Source organism: Lissotriton helveticus, chromosome 11 (assembly GCF_964261635.1).
Source record: "Lissotriton helveticus chromosome 11, aLisHel1.1, whole genome shotgun sequence".
Classification (NCBI taxonomy): domain Eukaryota; kingdom Metazoa; phylum Chordata; class Amphibia; order Caudata; family Salamandridae; genus Lissotriton; species Lissotriton helveticus.
The window spans coordinates 355819206-355832045 of record NC_136072.1 but is presented as its reverse complement, the minus strand read 5'-3'; positions in this window follow the sequence as shown (position 1 = coordinate 355832045).

Below are 12840 nucleotides of genomic sequence, written 5' to 3'. Positions count from 1 at the left end.
TTACCTTCACACTGTAATAATACAGTGTCCTCTCCCTTGTCAACAGAAGTTAAAACCAAGTGTAATAAAACATACTCCTTACAGCTTTCTCGTCCAGAGTCCGAACTGGCAAGGCAATACATTTTTGTTATCCAGTCCCAGCAACATATTGTACCTGTGGAGTTTGCCTTTCTCCTTAGGAATGTGTAGTCCCTTCAGCCTTACGCCTGCCCACATGATAGAAGGCCTCAATTCAGTACTTACCAACCTCATACACTAAGAGGAGAATTAACCTATCACTAAAGGACTGCGCTAGAAATGGCCAATATTAAAGACAACAGTCATGGGGTAACAGCGTAAATATTAGCAATTTTTATGAGAATACCAACGATATCCAAGGTGCCAAGTGCAGCTTCTGTTTCTCCATATAGATATATACATATGCATATGTAGAGAAAGATACCCACACACATGCCGAGTGTAATGCGGAGTGTAGTATTTCATTTAGGTTAATAAAACTGTTGCATGCGGTAAGGGGCCGTGTGTGTGTGTTGTGTGTGTCTAGTTGTGTGTGTATGTGTGTGTGTGTGTGTGCCAAAAGCAGAATATAAGGCGTCAAGCTTGAGCACTGAGGTAAAATCATATTAAAGAGGCCTCCTGACTATTAGGATAATAGTTTCTATGTATAAAGGTATTGTAACTTGAAACCTGGAGTTTGTGAGGAAGCAGATGTTGTTTTCTCATGTCAATTTCCCTGTATTGTGGTAAGGCATGGAACTTTATCTTCGCTTTGTAGTAATAAAAGTGTGAATGCATGTTTCTCCAGCACAGTTGTTTTAAATAAGGTGTTATTGGGCTACATTTATTTTTACTGCATAGCATGAGTGTGTGCTTGTGTGTGTCTGGGTGCATGTACTTATGCAGCATATGCACATTTCTTTGTGTGTTCCTTCGGTGTGTGTACTCTGCAAATGTATAATCATCCTTGAGTGTTTATATTTATAGGTGTACATGTCTAATGGACCAGGCAGTATTACTGTTTTTTTTATAGCATATCTGCCATTGCGAGTATGTTGTGGGTCTGCTAGATGTTCTTGATTTCAGGCACACTGGAATGTAGGATGCAGCAGCTTGTGGTTTCTACATTGAAAGTATGGTTTGCAGGTGGCAAAGCTGGTGTTTGAATGTATATTACATATGAAAATGTGCATATTGTGTAAGATATAAATGTGTCTTTAGAGGTGTGCAAGAATAAAACATGTACACCTGTGATGTTAGTCTTGCCAGTTTAAGATGCCCACTATCTTTAGTCTTTTAGTTTTAGACAGCTGTTCAGGTTGTGTTGTGCAGGGCTGTACGGGTTGAGCTCTCTATAGATGTGTTGCCACAAGGTCCAGAGTCAAGTTTGGTTTGACACCGTTGATTAGCACATGTTCTACACAACTTACAAGGCTTCCAGCTCTGTGGATTGCTAACGTGAGCCTGCAAGCTCATTGACATTTAAACAAACAGCAGAAAGGGACTGGTGCAGGGCAGCAAGGTTTATAAATACTATTAAAAAGAGTATTAGTAGTGGCAAATATGCATCTACCACTGGCAATTAGACCACTAACACGGTCTAGGAATATGCATAGGTCTCAAGAAAGTATTACCATGCTCAACCCTTGCTATCTTGGCTGCGAGTAGTCAGGCTTAACCTAAGAGACATGTATGTAAAGCATTTAAAAACACCAATTTAGTAGTTAATTCAGACACAATACAAAATAAAACTCCCATATCAATTAATAAAAATAGGAAACATTTGTATCTTTAAAATAACACCAAAACAACAAACATCCAATGTAGGGAACCAGAGATGTGAGTTTTTAAAGTTTCAGCACTATATAGTGCTCACAAACCTATAGCACCACCTTGGGACATCTGGTCACGCTTGACAGGGTCAAAGTCAAAGTTTCAGGCCAACCATGATGGAGCCCTACTCCGATACCTCTCTCAGTAGGCCACGGTCAAGATTTGACCTTCTGATTTAGAAACTTTTCTGGAGCTTTTTCTTCTGGGGTCCCTCAATGCTCTTCACCAGTCTGGGTTTGGTGAGGGTTCACCGGCTTGCTTTCCAGGGTGCTCCTGGTCAAACACAGGAAGTCGGACCTCCAGAGCTTTTCAGCGGGATGAACCAGCAGGCCGGGCTGGCTCACATTTGAAGATGGGCAGCTGGGCTCTCACGGTTGAGTCGGTCCCCTTATGGTGCTTTTTTCCAAAGTTGCTCCAAACTTCTCCAAATTTCTGAGATTTCTTCCCGAAGTTCCTCTTGGGGGTTCAAAGTGTCCAAAATGCTTGGTTGAAAATGCACACCTCCAGTATGACGATGGCCTTAGGTGCTGAGTGGTTGCACACATTCACATGTCAGGGGGTCAAAGTCAGGGACTGTGTAATAATCTGAATGCTTGAGAATTGCAAAGAAAAGACCAATGTGAAACTTGTGGTTCTAGTATTATATTGCCGTTCGTGCCAGGGTGGATATGTAGAATACAAAAGCACATGCTGCAAATTATGATATACCTGTATGATGAAACATATGCTGGTGATAGCTGGAAAAGACACTAGGGTGGTCAATGGGGGGGTGGGCGTGACACTAAATTGAGAGTATTGCCATGTTAGACGGGTGACTTTTTGCATTGTGGTGGTAAATGCAGGTAGGATGGGATCAAAGAATGAATGATATGTGGCATGGATGGAGGCAGACCAAGCAAAAGGAGGGTTGTGTTGAGAATGACGGATGTCCGTGGGTTGGTTTTGGAACTGTGTTAATTGGGTTGAAAACATAGTAGCATGCTAAAAAGTATGGGGGCACATATCTGATACTATGAAAGATGCAGAGATGAGAAGCTTGTAATCTTCAATCTCACCATCATAGTCAGGGGGTTACTAGCATAGTTAGCCTCGCATGACGTACATTGTTGTTTGCACTTTTTCTGATCAACATTAGTTCAAGACGGGACATCTGCTTGGCCCACAGGATTGCATCTGTTACATAAGAGAATTGTTGGTGCTTAAAAGTTTGTTGACACTGTTTTGGTAATCTGCGTATTGCATTCTGTTTTGTGTGTATTGATACCATGTGGTGACAAGGGGCTTACTGTGTGGCTTTTGGTACTGGGGGTTGGTACATGTAATGTTTTCTGCTTTGCACAGTGAATTCTGTGCAGCCTATGTGATCAATGGCCTGTGTCCAAAAACTGTTGAAGGTGTACAACCTTCTGGATGTGCTTTAGGAAACGTACACCCTGGAACACTGTATATGGGCATTACTTCCATCAGGCCCTTGTGCTGCTCGATCTATCGGCCGCGTTCGACACGGTGGATCACACCATACTTTTACACCGTGTCGAACAAGCCGGCCTCAGCGGCGCGGCTCTCTCTTGGATTAAGTCATTCCTGACGGGCAGATCCCAGGCTGTAAAGTTGGAGAATTTCACAGCCCCCACACTCCCTACCACTTGCGGTGTCCCACAGGGCTCCTCTTTGTCCCCCCTCCTTTTTAATCTTTATCTCAAACCCCTACTGCACTCTTTGAAGGATAGGAAGGTCACCATATTCAACTACGCAGACGATCTGCAGCTGGTATTCCCCCTCAACTACCCGGACTCTGTCGAGGAATTTCAAAAGACCATGCTGCACATCCAGAGCTGGATGGATCGGAACCACCTTAAATTGAACCCAGGAAAAACTGAGTTAGTACTCCCTAGCAACAGTGCACTCAGTTGGGGGCCCCACTTTTGGCCACCCTCGCTAGGTACACCTCCATCCCCCTCCCAGTCAGCCAAAAGTCTTGGGATCACTCTTAGTGCCGATCTCTCACTAAAGACCCAGGTTGGAACTGTGATCTCCTCCTGCTTCTTCCAGCTAAGAAAGATCAAAAAAATCGCTCACCTGCTGACCAACTCTGCTCTTATCCAGGTGGTGCTCGCTTTGGTTCTCTCGCGGTTAGATTTTTCCAACTCTTCCTACCTGGGCCTTCCCCTCACCATCGCTAAACGCCTGCAGATCGCTCAAAATCAAGCAGCCAGATTAATATTTAAGAGCAATCGTAGGAAGTCAGCCAAACCTCTGTTGGCCTCCCTCCATTGGCTCCCCATCACTCATCGGATCACTTTTAAGACAGGCTGCATAATCTTCAAGGCTCTTCACGGAAAGAGCCCCAGGTTCATCAACCAACTCATTAACAAATATGAACCTACCCGTGAGCTTCGCTCCACCCATCTGTCCCTTCTCACGGTGCCGACTTTCAAAAAGAAACGACTCGGCGGATCCAGCTTCGCATTTCTCGCCCCTAAGACCTGGAATTCCTTGCCCTTGTCCATCCGGAGCTGTACCAAATTGACAGAGTTCAGACGAGCCTTGAAGACCTGGCTATTTAAACAAGCGTACGGTTAGGGCACTACACCATCTGCCCCTTCACTTACCTTCTACCATCTGCTTTCTTCAGCGCCATGAAACCCCTGGGTGACCGTGCGCTTAACAAATTCCGTATAGATAGATAGATAGATAGATTACTAAACCCAACTCAGCCGGGGAACCCTGGAGTAGCAGCGCCTAATATTAGTAAAAGTTTTTTAATCAATCGATCTGGATTATTACCTCCCATCCCTCCCTCGCCTTCCTTCAATACAAATGAGTCCCCGCCTCCCACCCAGACCCACCCCCAGCATAAAAACTGTGCCCGCCCCCACCTCCTGTTTTTTTCTGTCTCCCTAGTGAGACTTACCCTTTCAGTTCCTCCCTGTGGCGGTGCCGGGGAGTCTTCGGTCTGGTTTTCTGCAACGGTGGTGCCCTCGGCAGCGTTCTCCTGGTGGTGCCTCCTCTCCTTGTCTCACTCATGGTATGAGGGCAGAGCGGTGGCTCAGGAATCCCCGGCAATGTCGGGCGTTCCTCCTGTGGCAGGGGCTGTGTTTCCAGGTTAGGCTGCGTGGCTGCCTCCACCGCTGTATGCTGTCTTCCCGGAGGCCAGGTAGGACAGGTTTGTGCCCGTTTTTTTTGTTGGTTTCCCCTTCCTGCGTGGGCGGTTCTCTGGCCCTCCGGGACCAGCCTTGGTGCTGTAACTCGGCGGATGTTCTTGTGCCTTTGGTGGCACTGGCTCTCGCTGGATGGGGTTTGTTTCCTGCCGTTGCTACAAGATTCCTTCGGTGGTGACATTGGAGGTTATCTACCACTGGGTTGCATGGGGTTGTTGAGGGCGTGCTCGTGTCCTCTTCCTCTGCGGCTGGGTCTCCGGTCCACCTGGGGCGCCCTGGTCACATGGGCTCCGTGGAGGGTGTTCTGCCTCTCATGTCTAAGCATGGTGCTAGACTTGATTGAGGCTGCTCTGTCCTGTGCTCTGGGGTTTGGTTGATGTCTTTTATGTCCCCTCCTCATCTGGCAGGTCCTGTGGGCGACTGGTTCCCGTCTGGGTCCTTGGATGTTGTGGGTCTTTCACCCGCCTCTGGCACTAAATGTGGCTCCAGGGTGGTGGGCGTTTGGGATGTGGGTCACTGGCCTCCTGTGCTGGTCGGCAGGGTTTTCCTCTTTCTTGCTAGGCAGGGGCTGTGGGTTTCTTTCCTTGGTGTTCCCGACCCTCCTGGTTGGGCTTGCCCTTTGGTCCCAGGGTGGGGGTTTGTGCTGTGGGAGTGGTGTACGTTACTCGTAATTGTTGTATGTGCTTTGTGCTTGTGGCTTTGTCTGCTGTGGTGATTCCCAGCTGACAGTTGCTTGTCAGTTGCCCGTGGGGCCTGCCGTGTGTGGTCTCTCCTCAGCCCTCCGTCTTCCTTATGCACCGTGTTGGGCCTGAATGTTTTCACGTTTCTCTACACCCTCAGTTTGCGAAGGGGATTTCACTTCTGTGCTGCGAGTCCCTCTCTTCCTCCAGTGGCTTTGCATCTTGGAGGGTGTTGCCATTTTCCTCCCATTGTGCTGTTGGACTCTGTGCTGGCCACACTGCTTGGTGGGTCTGATATTCTGCTTGGCTGCTGCCGTAGCACTGGAGGCTGGCCTGTTCTCTGCTTCTTCTGCGCCCTCCTTGGTGCAGAGTTTTGTGGAGTTGGCGGCGGTGGTTCGGGTGACTGGGTGTCGCCACCTTGGGCCCTCTTGCCTTGCATGGGGCGTGCTGCCTTTCTCAAGGGGAAACATCCTTTACAAAGCAACTTTTACCACGCAGTGCCTTTACGACGCAACTTTTACAACGCAAACCATTACAACGCATTGCGCTGGGGGGCGCTCTAGGATAGGGAATAAGTTTAATGTACTATCCAACACCTTCCCTGCTATCCACGAGGACTGGAGTTGGAATAGTAAATTAAACTATTCACTATCCAGCGCCCCAAAGCACTATGCGTTGCAATGGTATGCGTTGTAAAACTTGCGATGTAAAAGCATGCGTGGTAAAAGCATGCGTTGTAATGTCGTACATCCTTCTCAAGTGCCCTGCTCTGGGTCCTCTCCGTCATCCCTGATGTGGGTGTCTCCTCCGTCTTTCAGGTGGGCGTCGTTTTGACCGTTTCTTCTCTCTGGCTTGCTGCCTCCTTGTATGAGAACCCTGCCCTGTTGGGTCCCTGTCACTGCTGTCTGGTCGGTTCCCTGATGGTGGGTGGTCGTCTTTGGCGTTTCCTCCTCAGTTGCAGCGGAACGTTTCTGTTGGCTGGGTCCTGTGTACTGTGGGTCATGGGTATTGGGTCGTCTTGGTGCGGGTTCCTATGGATCGGGGATTCGGCTGCCTCCGGTGCCTGTCTCCGGTTCCTGCTGGGTGGCTCTGCTGGACTGAGTGTCCTGTTTGCTTCCCATGTGATCCATATGCTGGGTTCCTGTCGGGGTGGCTCAGGTCTGGGACCTGCTCCATTCTATTGCTGGGGCTGGGGTGCCCGTCCTGGTTTTCCTGGGGGTCTGCTCCTGGATTCTTGCTCTGTCTGTTCGGGAGGTCCTTGATGGTGGTTCCTGTGTTCGGGTTTTTGGTGACCCGGGGAGTGTCTTCTTTGGTTCCCTCTCGAGGCACAGTGTTTATCGGGGCTCATTTTCTGACTTTGCTCGTCCCGTTTCCTTGTCTGGCGAGTGCCTGGTCTCTCTTCCATCGTGGGTTCAGGCCTTGTGGTCTTGGGGGCTCCTCAGGCAGTCCTGTGGCTTTGGGTGCAGGGGCACCTGGCTTCTGTGGTATTTCTGGTTCCCTGGGCTCATTTTCTTCTCCGCCTGTCCATCTGGCTCCTATTGGGTTGGTCTAGGGGGGCTGTTGTCCCTGCTGCCCTTATCAGTACCTCTCCGGGGGGGCACTCCTGGTGGCTCGACCGCCATCGCCTTCTGGCTCGGTGTTCACTGGCTCCTCCGGCTCTTTTGTGAGGGCTTTGGTCACCGGCCTGTTTGGAGATTGGATGGGCTACGGTACGGGTTCTATAGTGTGGTTTATGGGCCTCTTTTTGCGTGCATTGTAAGTTAGCGTGGCGTTGCCTATTAGAAGTTTAAATGCCATTTTCCTTTTTGCTGCTTTTTGCACATGACACTGCTTAGCTGTTTTTGCTGAGTTAGCTTTCACGAAGGTCTATACATGGGAAAAGGGTTGTTTTTCGACATCTCCAAACAGACATCGTGTCCCCAGTCTACACAGTGAGTGCTGAGCCGCCAAGGTTATCATAACGTGCAAGCCTGTTTATCGGCGTGTGGGGGTTTTGACTACGGTAACGGCGCAGGAAGCAAGGGAAGTGAGGGGGAGCTATCACCAGAACCTTCACCAGTGAGCGTGCAGCTTTAAAAAAAAAACGGTCCTTGTTGCCCCGTTATAGTTGCACCGTTAGAGCCACCAGCTATTGGGTTCCACCCGCTCTCCCCCCTCCTTTTCCGTCCTCCGGTCCCCGACCCCAAGAGAGTTGAAATCTGTCTGGCTGCCCTTCTGTTCCGGACCTCGGCTCCTCAGCATCGTAGGTTTCTTCAAGCGACGTCGTCTTCTCCAGGTCGTCCGGCTCCGTCCCTCGGTACTCCCACGGCGATACCAGGAAGGTCCTCACCGATGTCTCCTCCTGCTTCTCGATATGTGGTCCCAATGAACGACGGTCTCCCTCGGCGTCTTCCTTTTTCAGAACGCTGAAACCACGTGACTCCACCAGCGGACCGGCCCAGGCACAGGAATTAAAGGGGCCGCATTCGTCCGTGACGTTCTGTGAACACAGAATGGGAGAGCAATCAGGGGAAAAGCGCCCGAGTGGGCATCCATAGAGTCCGTGTCCTCACACACCCCAACCCCAGTTTGTTCAGGTTCGGGGAACAAAGGAAGGCGGGAAAGAAAGTCAGCGTTTCCATTGTCAATTCCCTTCCGATGGACCACCTCAAAGGAAAAGGGCTGGAGGGAGAGGAACCACCTCAAGATTCGTGGATTGTTGCCCTTGTTGCGGCTCATCCACTGTAAGGGAGCATGATCGGTGTAAAGAAGGAAATGAGCCCCTTCCAGATAGTAATGTAATTTCTCAATTGCCCACTTAATGGCCAAGCATTCCTTCTCTATGATCGGATATTTCTGCTCCCGCGGAAAGAGTTTTCTGCTGATAAAAAGGACGGGATGTTCAATGCCATCTGATGATAATTGGGACAACACCGCCCCTAACCCATGTTCAGAGGCGTCTGTGTGCAACAGGAAGGGTTTCGAAAAATCAGGAGACCTCAAAATGGGGGCAGAAGTAATGGCTTTTTTCAGATTTACAAATGCTGTAATGGCGCTCTCGCTGGAGTGTTGGAAGTCCTTGTTTTTTACGTTTTTCTGTAGTAGGTCGGTCAGGGGAGCGGCCAGTTCAGAATATTGTGGAATGAAACGTCTGTAATATCCCAGGAGCCCCAGGAAAGCCCTAACCTCTTTCTTGGTTGACGGAAAAGGAGCTTCTGCTATTGCCTTCACCTTTTCAGACTGTGGTTCGATATCACCATTTCCCAAAAGGAACCCAAGATATTTCACTTTCCTAAAGCCTGCTCTGGATTTTTTTGCGTTTATGTGCAACCCAGCCGCTTGTAGGGAGCTAAGAACCTGAGTACAATGCTGTAAATGGTTTTCCCAGTCTGGGCTAAATATGACGATGTCATCAAGGTATGCGGAGGAGTACTCCTGATGCTCTTGTAACACCTTGTTCATAAGGTGTTGGAACGTGGCAGGTGCCCCGTGGAACCCAAAGGGTAAGACAGTAAACTCATACAGGCCCGTTGGTGTAACAAAGGTGGTCTTTTCCTGATCTTCTGGTCTGAGGGGTACTTGCCAATAGCCTTTTGTGAGGTCAAGGGTTGTTATGTATTGAGCCTCCCCCAATTTCTCTATTAGCTCATCGACTCTAGGGATTGAATATGAGTCACACTCTGAAATAGAGTTGACCGCGCGGAAGTCAATGCAAAAGCGAACTGAGCCATCCGATTTTGCACGAGCACTATAGGAGAGGACCAGTGACTCCTAGGTCTAGAATGTTCTTAACCTCTTCCTCAATGGCCTGTCTTCTGGCAGCTGGAATTCGGTATGGTTTTTGTTTGTCTATTTTTCCAATCTGGGTGTCTATGGTATGCTCAGCTAACATTGTTTTTCCAGGTAGGTTAGAAAAAAGATGGGAAATGGGGTTCAGTGTGTCCTGAAGGGTTCTGCCTTGTTCTTCAGTTAAATCCGGATTAACAACTAACTCCTTCAGGGTGGTTTCACCCTGGGGTAAGGTACCTACGTGTTGTATGTTTTGAGGGGGGGGGCCTAACCATTTTTTAAACAGATGTATATGATACAGTTGGGTTTTTCTAGGTTTGATCTGAACCTTATACGAAGTTAAGCCCACTTTCTCTGTGATTTTATACGGGCCCTGCCACCCAGATCGTTGTTTCCCTAGGTTGGACGGTAACAGGACCAGCACCCAATCACCTACGTTGAGGTGGCGCCACTTCTTTCCCTTGTCATATAGGGTTTGTTGTTGTCTCTGAGCTTTCTCTAGGTTGGAATCAGCGAATTCCCTTAGTTTGTGGAGTCGGGAGTGGAGATTCTGGGTATACTCAAGAAAATTTTTGGTATCTTCTTCTTTTTCTTGTTCCCACACTTCCTTCGTAATCTCCAAAAGACTCCTGGGCTCCCTCCCGTAGAGGAGCTGAAATGGGGAACACCCCAGACTAGCTTGCACCTGGCTCCGGATTACATACAAAGCTAGAGGAAGTAGCTGATCCCATTCTTTGCCCTCAACAGTGAGGAGTTTCTTCAATGTCAATTTCAAAGTGGCGTTGTAACGCTCACAGAGTCCATCTGTCTGAGGATGATATACTGATGTTTTGATGTGGGAAATGTCTAGAGACTTACAGATTTGTCCCATCAACTTAGAGACAAAGGGAGTGCCCTGATCGGTCAGTATTTCCCGAGGGAAACCAACCCGTGAAAAGAGTTCCAAGAGCTTCTCAGACATGTTTCGGGTTGTGGGAGAGCGCAGAGGAAAGGCTTCTGGGTATCTTGTGGCATAGTCAACCACAACCAAAGCATAGAGGTGTCCCTTCTTGGTACGTGGTAACGGACCAATAAGATCCATACCGATTCTTTCAAACGGATTACCCACAATTGGTAATGGTTGTAATGGGACTGCTGGTGGCCTGTAAGGATTCTTTTTTTGGCCCACCTCACATTCTTGGCAGAATCTGGTGACTTGGGAAAATATGCCAGGCCAATAAAAATGTTGCAACAACATCTGCATCGTCTTTTGGGCCCCTCTGTGCCCTGTGAGGAGATGCGAATGAGCAAAAAAAAACCTGTTCTCAAAATACTTGAGGCACTAACAATTGGGGAGTATCCCCTTGTTTCCCTATCCGATATAACAAGTCGTTTAGTATGTGAAAAGAAGGGTAGCTGTTGGGGTTTTGTTGCACTTGAGCCCATGCTGCTTGCAGGTTGGGTCATTTTTCTGAGCGTATCTGAAGCTTCGGTCAGTAACCCATGGAGCTTGGGTTAGAAGAGTGGGCCGTGCTCTGGAGGTGGTAGGGACATTCTGCAGCTCGTTTCGTAGCATGTGAAGAAATGAGGGATTGTTTTGCCCTATTATCATTTCCTCAGGCAGACTAGGCACAACCCCGAGCCTGATCTCTATAGTCTGACCTTGGGGAAGAGTGACAAGGGTTTTGATGACGGGATAAACCTTCACATCCCCGTGAACACACCTAATTGGAACAGAGTCTTCCAAACCTTCAGGGAGTGGTAATACAATGGACTGCAGAATGACTGACTGTTTGCACCCCGAATCTATCAATGCCCTCACCTGCACACCCTTGACTTGGACACTTACGTGAAAACTGGGTCCGAGTTCTGCCGAAAATAGGATGGAACGGGGTATGCATCCGATGTCCATCGGTTCTTCGGGTGGTTTCTTCCGAGGACAGTTACGTGCTATATGACCCTATTCTCCGCATTCAAAGCACTGGGGATTGCGTAAGGGAGGGGGTTCTAATCGGGGTGTTCTTGGCTTTACATTCTCTAGCAGGGGTTTCAGTGGTTTCCTTTCAGATTTTACCGGACCACTCACTGGTTTTGTGGACCTGTCAGAGTCCCACGGTAAGGCCCTAGGTTGTGCCCTATAAAACGTAGTAGCCATTTCTACAGCCTGTGCAGGACTCCGGTGTTTGTGTTGTTTCAACCATCTTTGAATGGGGTATGGCAAGGCCTCCAGGAATTGCTCTAAATAAATCATGTCCATGATTTCATCCTTTGTGTGGGAACGTGGTCTTAGCTATTTGTCTGCTGCTGCTTTTAGCTTAAAATACAGAGTTTTGGGATTATCTGACGTGCTGCTGCGTTCTTTCCTGAACCGTACCCTGTATGCCTCCGCATCCAGGCCCATATGGTCCAATATCAAGTCTTTTATTTCTGCATAGGAAGTATTGCCATTAGGGTTAGCCACTTGGTAGGCAGCTTGTGCTTCTCCAGTTAGAAGTGGGGCTAGGAAGAAAGGCCACTTAGCTTCAGGCCACCCGGACGCCCTTGCCGCCCTTTCGAAGTTTAGAAGGAAGGCATCGGGGTCTTCTCCAGTCGCATACTTCCGGAGAGACAAGTTTGGCCCAGTCCCTGCCCTTATTTGAAGTTGTGTTCTTAACACCCTTCTGTCATCCACTACTTTTTGCATTTGGTCTGCATGGTTAGCCAGACTATCTCTCATGAGTTCCCGGTCTGCTTGAGCAGAAGTCATCTGCTTTTCTACTGCCCATTCTAGCTTCTCTTGACCTCGTATTAATTGTTGGATGAGGTTTTCCATGGTGAGGCGACTGAAATCCCACTTCTGACACCCCGTGTAGCGCAGTGTAGAAGCAGACCAAGACAATTGAGGTGCTTTATATTTATCAGGATTTATTTAAGAGTCAAAGAGTATAGAATCTAAACTGAACAGGGGAATTCTGGGAGACGTAGTATGGTAAACAGGTTTTGGGAACACAACTTTGTCCCACTCTGTTCTCCTTCTCAGGCTTCCAACACAACGGCCCTCCCTGGTTTTCAGGCTTGACAGGCTTCCTCAGACACTGAAAAAAAAAAACAAGAATGGCCGTCAGGTAGGGGTTTTGACTACGGTAACGGAGCAGGAAGCAAGGGAAGTGAGGGGGAGATATCACCAGAACCTTCACCAGTGAGCGTGCAGCTTTTTAAAAACAAAACCGGTCCTTGTTGCCCCGTTATAGTTGCACCGTTAGAGCCACCAGCTATTGGGTTCCACCCGCTCTCCCCCCTCCTTTTCCGTCCTCCGGTCCCCGACCCCAAGAGAGTTGAAATCTGTCTCATACCTTGTGCAGCCACGACCCCCGGTGGCCGTGGCTGGCGTGCTTGCGTTGCCAGGTAGGGTCTGGCTGCCCTTCTGTTCCGAACCTCGGCTC